At 46.1% G+C, this 8,433-nt stretch overlaps 1 non-coding gene across 1 annotated transcript; it reads left to right on the forward strand.

The window, feature by feature from the left end:
* Positions 1 to 1,242: 1,242 nt before the first annotated feature.
* LOC148803159 (25S ribosomal RNA) lies at positions 1,243 to 4,509 on the forward strand. Its single transcript, XR_016081748.1, has one exon. It is a non-coding gene; the product is annotated as a 25S ribosomal RNA (ribosomal RNA).
* Positions 4,510 to 8,433: the final 3,924 nt, after the last annotated feature.

Genomic DNA, 8,433 nt, shown 5'->3' on the forward strand with positions numbered 1-8,433 from the left:
TTAAACCAAAATAATAATGATTGAGATAGCTGCAATTATTAAATCTTGTTCCATCGATTCCCTTTAGGTTAAAACATGTCAATACATTGGTCAAAGGCTGTCACGAACAATTGACCCAGAAAGATTTTAACCTAATTGCTACTTGTACCACTATTCGTGATAATTACGGATCACCGAAATCATGGATAGCAATAGGAAAATCAACATTAATTCAGTTTGTCAGACTAATTAACATTAACATCCAATAAAAATATGCACAAGAATTAATGAATACTTGAATTAGAAAAAAAGAAAATAAATTAACTACAGAACCTCACAATGACTCAATCGAACCTCCCCCCTTGAACCAGAAAAAGAAGCTTAGCTGCTCATGATCTGCGAAACCTCCATGCTCTGCTTCTTCATGGTCGAACTGCTCTCTTGAGTTTCTTGAGTTGCTTGATGATCTCTTGGATCTTGGAGTGAGTGATGCTAGAGCTGGTTCACCCCCCTCTTTATATAGCCAAAGGAGAGGGCTGTTTTCCAACTCCTTCTAGGAGATCATCTTATCTTTAGGGAGTCTTGATCTTCTTTGAACTAATCCTATCATATCTCTTATCTAATCCCCAACCTTCTTATCCTTATAGGATTACATTCAAAGTTTAGATCTAATAAGACTCTCCCTCTTTGGAGATTACATTCGAATTAGGACTCTAGACTCTTGCATCCGAGTTGGGCTTCTCTGCTACTTGGGCTGCTTCCAGGTTCTTCTGCAAGTTGGGCTTCAGCTGTTAAATGGGCCTGGCTGTGAACTTGCTCCGAATTCGGGCCTGGTTCTGTACTCGATGCAGACAGAATCAGTCAAAATCCAAAACATAAAAGTTGTGGGCCTTTCTTTCTTCTTTCTAATGCTTCTTGAATTGTCCAATTCGGAGTCCGGAATTGTGAGTTAGGCCCAGATCACTGACTATCATTGAAACTGTGCAAAATCACCCGATTTGTCCTATTTTCTTCCAATTGCCTTCTTTGTTGCCCTGAATAGAAATACAAGAGTAATGAGTCAATTTAAGTGCTAAATAAATGTAAAAGAGTTTGAATATTAGGGGATAAAAATAGGGTTCTTTTTGGTCTCATCAAAGTGCCACGACGGTTGGTGGTTCAATCTTAGGTGGTGGAATGCTGGACATCGTGTACGTTGTGTTGTCATTGGGGTGTCGAGTACATGACCCGATGAGGGATCCGTTGTTGAAGGAGCCTGCCTTGTGACCCCAGGTCAAGCGGGGCCACCCGCTGAATTTAAGCATATCAATAAGCGGAGGAAAAGAAACTAACAAGGATTCCCCTAGTAACGGCGAGCGAACCGGGATCAGCCCAGCTTGAGAATCGGGCGACCTTCGTTGTCCGAATTGTAGTCTGTTGAAGCGTCCTCAGCAATGGACTGGGCCCAAGTCCCCTGGAAGGGGGCGCCAGAGAGGGTGAGAGCCTCGTTGTGCCCGGACCCTATCGCTCCACGATGCGCTGTTGGCGAGTCAGGTTGTTTGGGAATGCAGCCCCAATTGGGTGGTAAATTCCGTCCAAGGGTAAATACTGGCGAGAGACCAATAGCGAACAAGTACCACGAGGGAAAGATGAAAAGGACTTTGAAAAGAGTCAAAGAGTGCTTGAAATTGTTGGGAGGGAAGCGGATGGGGGTCGGCAATGCTCCCCGGTCGGATGTGGAACGGTGAAAGCAGGTCCGCCACTCGGCTCAGGGAGCGGACCAAAGCGGATTGCAGTGGCGCTCCAAGCCTAGGTGGTTGTGTTATGCCCGTGGAGACGTCGTCGTCGCGATTGTGGAAGGCAGCACGTGTCGTTAGGCATTCCTTGGCACTTGCATGCTCCGTCTTGAAACACGGACCAAGGAGTCTGACATGCGTGCGAGTCAACGGGTGAGTAAACCCATATGGCGCAAGGAAGCTAACTGGCGGGATCCACTTGTGGGTGTTGCACCGCCGACCGACCTAGATCTTTTGAGAAGGGTTCGAGTGAGAGCATGCCTATCGGGACCCGAAAGATGGTGAACTATGCCTGAGCGGAGCGAAGCCATAAGAAACTCTGGTGGAGGCCCACAGCGATACTGACGTGAAAATCGTTCGTCTGGGTATAGATGCGAAAGACTAATCGAACCGTCCAGTAGCTGGTTCCCTTTGAAGTTTCCCTCAGGATAGCTAGAGCCCGGGTGCGAGTTCTATCGGGTAAAGCCAATGATTAGAGGCATCGCGGGCACAACGCCCTCGACCTATTCTCAAACTTTAAATAGGTAGGATGGTGTGGCTGCTTCATTGAGCCATGCCACGGAATCGAGGTCTCCAAGTGGGCCATTTTTGGTAAGCAGAACTGGCGATGTGGGATGAACCGAAAGCTGGGTTACGGTGCCCAATTGCATGCTAACTTAGAACCCACAAAGGGTGTTGGTCGATTAAGACTGCAGGACGGTGGTCTTGGAAGTCGAAATCGACTAAGGAGTGTGTAACAACTCACCTGCCAAATCAACTAGCCCCGAAAATGGATGGCGTTGAAGCGCGCGACCCATTCCCGGCCATCGGTGCGATTGCCAGGCCCCGATGAGTAGGAGGGCATGGCGGTCGCTGTAAAACCCGGGGTGTGAGCCTGGGCGGAGCGGCCGTCGGTGCAAATCTTGGTGGTAGTAGCAAATATTCAAATGAGAACATTGAAGGTCAAAGAGGGGAAAGGTTCCATGTGAACGGCACTTGCACTTGGGTTAGTCGGTCCTAAGAGCGGGGGAAGCCCGTCAGACAGTGCGATCAGCACGAGCTTCGAAAGGGAATCAGGTTAAAATTCCCGAACCGGGATGCGGCGGTTGACGGCAACGTTAGGGAGTCCGGAGACATCGGCGGGGGCCCTGGGAAGAGTTATCTTTTTTGTTTAACGGCCTGCCCACCCTGGAATCGGCTCAGCCGAAGGTAAGGTCTAGCGGCCGGAAGATCACTGCACATCGCGTGATGTCCGGTGCGCCCCCAGCAAACCTTGAAAATCCAGAGGACCAAGTGCCGATCCCGCCCGGTCGTACTCATAACCGCATCGGGTCTCCAAGGTGAACAGCCTCTGGTCAATGGAACAATGTAGGCAAGGGAAGTTGGCAAAATGGATCCGTATCCTCGGGAAAAGGATTGGCTCTGAGGGCTGGGCACGGGGGTCCCAGTCCCGAACCCGCTCTCGCAGCGTGCCGGCCGGGGGACGGACCACCAACGGTTCAGTCAGGGGCCTTCCCCAGGCATCGAACAACCAACTCAGAACAGGTACGGACAAGGGGGATCCGACTTTTTAATTAAAACAAAGCATTGTGATGGTCCCTGCGGATGCTAACGCAATGTGATTACTTCCTAGTGCTCTGAATGTCAAAGTGAAGAAATTCAACCAAGCGCGGGTTAACGGCGGGAGTATCTATGACTCTCTCAAGGTAGCCAAAAGCCTTGACTTCTAATTAGTGACGCGCATGAATGGATTAACGAGATTCCCACTGTCCCTGTCTACTATCCAACGAAACCACAGTCAAGGGAACGGGCTTGGCAGAATCAGCGCAGAAAGAAGACCCTGTTGAGCTTGACTCTAGTTCGACTTTCTGAAATGACTTGAGAGGTGAAGGATAAGTGGGAGCCCTCGGGCAGAAGTGAAATACCAGTACTTTTAATGTTATTTTACTTATTCCGTTAGTCGGAGGCAGGGCAACGCCCCTCCTTTTGGACCCAAGGCTCACCTCGGTGGGCCAATTCGGGTGGAAGACATTGTTAGGTGGGGAGTTTGGCTAGGGCGTTACATCCGTTAAAAGATAACATAGGTGTCCTAAGATGAGCTCAATGAGAACAGAAATCTCGTGTGGAACAAATGGGTAAAAGCTCGTTTGATTCTGAATTCCAGTACGAATACAAACCGTGAATGTGTGGCCTATCAATCCTTTAGACCTTTGGAATTAGAAACTTGAGGTGTCAGAAAAGTTTCCACCGGGATAACTGGCATGTGGCAGCCAAGCTTTCATAGCAACGTTGCTTTTTGATACTTCGATGTCGGCTCACACATCATTCAAATTTCTGCCCCATCAACTTTCGATGGTAGGATAGTGTGAGGGGATGAGAGATCCATCCCATGGACGCCCAAAGATTGCGGATTAAGGGGGGAATTTCAAAATTTTTTCTCTCCCTTCAACTGGGAATCACATTCCCTATTTAGAAAATCATATTTTCAAGGATCATTCTTGAACCTTAAACTGAATCAGATCTGAACCAAAAGGAGCAGGAGAAAATTATACCAGATTTAATTAAAGGATCATTCTCCCAATGGAGGTGTTCACGCCCAAGGAAGGATCCAAAAACTGCTCCCACTAAATGGTTGGTTCTTGAATTTTCTTTTATCAGTAATTAATTTCAGATTATTTTCTTGAATTAAAGATTTAATTAAAGATCAAACCCTAGACCCATTCGAACCAAGATTGGTTCAAACTGTTTGGACCGAATCTAGGGTTTAATCATGGCTGAAAGTCAGCCCTAATTTTCCCACTAATGGGCCTAAGGATTGATATTTAATTAAATGGTTAATTCGGCCCAACCTGTAAAGGCACAGTTTTAAATAGTTAAAACTGCTAAAAGCCCACATAACACATAAAGCTATATGGGTTGAACCGTTCGGCCCATATACCTGAATAATATGAATGGTTAATATTAAGGATTTAAAATGGGCTGCAAATGGGCTTTATAGATAATTAATTGATTGGATCAATTTATCCCTACATAAGATGTGTGGATGTGTGATGTACTACGTACATGGGCCATAAGTGCTTGGCCCATGCTCAATCGACAGTGGCTCTTGCGCACACCATGGTTGAATGCATATCATTGCCATGGTGTCCCTTTTGGTCATTGGATGACCTCCCTCAGTGGTGGGCCACACACCTCATCATGAGGTCTCGTGTGGATCCCTAGCCGATTTAGGCCCACCAAAATCTGGCTTTATGAAAGTCAGTGGGAGCCACTTTGGTTTGACCTAAAGATAGAACTAGGGCGTAATTGTCTGTTCCCTCCAGCTAATATGAGTGTATGTGATAGGGAGATTCACATGATGAACTCTCTAAAGGCCTTCCATCATTAGCACGAGGATGGATCATTCAGTAATGAGGAAATGCACCAGAAAATGGGCTATCCATTTGCTGTTGGGCTTGTCTAAGTGTTTCATAAGATGATAGGGGCGTCATAGACCGATGTGGGAGGGGCTTCACCAGAAAATGGGAACTCTCTCACGGTACCTTGGCGTTCACGAATATGATGGGTAAGCACTCACAGGACAGAAAGGTTTACCTGAAAATGGCTCTGAACCTTATCTGACAGAGGCCAAAGGGAAAACTCATATGATGAGTGGATATGATCCTTCACAGAAAGGTGGTGGGGTTATGCAGCTGAAACAGTTGGCTTCATGCACCCTATGTGATTTCCCACATTTCTAGAGACAACCCGTAGTCTCCGTCACTGAGAAAGGAGGGAAATCTCAGAGATGAATAAATGGAAATGGATCGTAGATTAAAATCCATATCTATGAAATGAACATGAATCAAATTAGGTCGTGGACTGATGTTTGCTCTTTTATCAGAAAATGGCAAACGGATCATTTGCAAAGCTACTTGATGACAACAAGTTGAAAGGCCCAAACTATGCTGACTGGTATAGGAACCTTATGTTGGTCTTAACCTCTGAGAAATTGGACAAGGTAGCAAAGAATCCTGCCCCGGATCGTCCGGGAGATAGGGCTTTTGAGGCCCGAAGAAGAGAATACCAAGAATGGGAGGAGAAAAACTCCCTTGCCCGCTGCTATATCATTGCCTCCTTGGACAATCCAATTCAGAGGCAGTTCGATCAGATCGAACTTGCTAAAGACGTATTGGACAGTCTTAGGACAATGTACGAAGACCAGAATCGTTCTACTTGGCAGAAGGTCTTGAAACAGTTCATGACCGCGCAGATGTCCAAGGGCCAACAAGTTCACGACCATTGTCTTCGGATGATGGGCTATATCAACGAACTAGAGGCTCTTGGATCCGGGCTGGATCTGGTAACTCAGATCGATGCTATTCTCAACTCTCTGCCTCCATCCTTTAATCCATTCATCATGAACTACAACATGAACAAGCTGAACGTCAGCCTGCAGGAACTCAGCAATATGTTGCAAAGGGCCGAAGAGTTGATTAAAAAGGATGAGCCCATTGCCATGCTTGTTGAAACTGGCAAATCGGGCAAGAAAAGGAAGGCAAAAAGAAAGCCCCAGAAAAAGGCTGCCAAACCCAAGGAACAGAGGAAGGACAAGGCATCAGATGCTTGTCATTTTTGCAAGAAGACCGGCCACTAGAAAAGGAATTGTCCTGTCTACCTGGAATCCAAGAAAGGTAACTTCGAAACTTGTGTTATAGAAACCAATTTGTTGGTAGCTTCTGCGTCCTGGTGTCTTGACCCCAGGGCTTCAACTCATGCGTGTAACTCACTGCAGGGGTTCAAGGTAAGCAGAAGGCTGAGTGAAGGAGAAGTCACACTCTACTTGGGGACTACTGCAACTGTTGCAGCCGCGGCCATAGGAACCGTGGAATTATATTTTAGAGAAGGAATAATTGTACTGAAAGATAGTCTTTATGTACAAAATTTAAGAAGAAATTTGATTTTTGTCTCAAAACTGTGTGCAGATGGTTATTCTGTCTTCTTTAGTAATACGATTAATATTAAAAGAAACAACAGATTCATCGCATACGGGGAACTGGAGAACGGTCTCTATGTTCTACATCCTTCTCTAGAAACTAACATAACCGAAACTACGTGTACCTAATGAGACACAAGTCTGAATCCTTTGAAAAGTTCAAGGAGTTTAGACAAGAGGTCAAGAAACAGTTAGAGAGAGAAATTAAAGCCTTTCGATCAGATCGAGGTGGCGAATATCTCTCTGACGAATTCAGGGACTACTTAAAGGACAATGGGATAGTATCACAATTAGCTCCTCCTACTATACCACAACTTAATGGTGTTTCAGAGAGGAGGAATAGGACCTTATTAGATATGGTCCGGTCGCTTCTCATACACTCAGAGTTACCCACATCCTTTTGGTGTTATGCATTAGAGACTGCGATATACGTGCTGAATCGGGTTCCAACCAAATCGGTTCCGAATACTCCATATGAACTTTGGACCGGAAAGAAACCAAGTGTCAGACACTTGTGTTAGACAGTTCTGTATGCCCTTAGCTTCAATCAGAATGATGTACTTTATGAGTTTATTGTAAATGAATAAAGATACATATTTGATTCATGTTCCCTTGGTATGTTTCTGTGCAATACCCTTAAACTGGACACTTAATGAGACTCGTGTTAGTTTAGATTGTTCACAGCCGGTGGGTCAGTCTGGGGAGACCTATCCTGACAAGGCTGACACTGTGGTGCCACCAAGTCGGTTGGGGTGGCCTGTCTCAGCTGCCAGGGTGAGACCCTAGGCACATACAGTGTAGGATTAATTGAATCTTTGAACTGGACCAGATTTCCAGTATTGCCCTGGACCTTGGAGATTGATGGGCAAAATTGGAAAGTTACACCCGACCCCTAGACTCGATTATGATACTGCACTAGGTGTCGGATTGGGCTATCTTTGATGTACCAATCAGTGAGATCCTTAGCGGGGGTCAAAACCTGGGTATGTTGGGACAGTTCGAGAATTCATCTGAGTGGGTGATCATAGTGACAGGATCAGCCCCTTTGTCGGACAAAGGTAATGATCGGGGATGCACTCTCACTGATGGAAACCAAGACTGCCGGCAGCCGATTTCAGCCGTTGAGATTTGTTTTGCAAAATATATTTTATATAAGATATAAAAGTATATATATGGTTTCTAAAATGTTTGCAAGAAGGTTTTAATTCCCGGGATCCATATGAGTGGAGAGTGCAACACTGTTCCTTGCAGCCGAGGGAGAGGTCCTCTCTTGTCGGGTAGTGTATGATCATTATGGGCTGAGAGGTTAAGTGTAAGACCATTGAGGATAATGCCTGATGGGCAAATCTTGCATCTGCCCACAGTCCCTGGGGGTTACAAGGTGGCTTGGCCCAGGGACCACTTAGTGTAACTGTTGGGCCCATAGAGCTCATTTGATGGGTTTCAGGGGGTACACTGTCTTCAGCAGTGCATTCGGCCAGGCCTTGTAACAAAGGCTGGGCTGAACCCATGTGGCTGATGTGTAGATCAATGCTTGTGTCCCACGCCATACAAGGAAGCCCAACAGGGCAGCAATTTGGAAGGTTTTTTGAGTACATAACCTTAATGGGCCTTAAGCCCATTTTGAACTGGGCTGATTTGATCAGTCATTTAAAGGGGGCGAATTCTGAAGTGGGTCAGCTAAAATGATTGGGCTTAGACCCTATCCACTCAGAGTGTCCAAGA

Source organism: Nelumbo nucifera, chromosome 1 (genome assembly GCF_055504915.1).
Source record: "Nelumbo nucifera cultivar China Antique chromosome 1, China Antique-T2T, whole genome shotgun sequence".
NCBI classification, from domain to species: domain Eukaryota; kingdom Viridiplantae; phylum Streptophyta; class Magnoliopsida; order Proteales; family Nelumbonaceae; genus Nelumbo; species Nelumbo nucifera.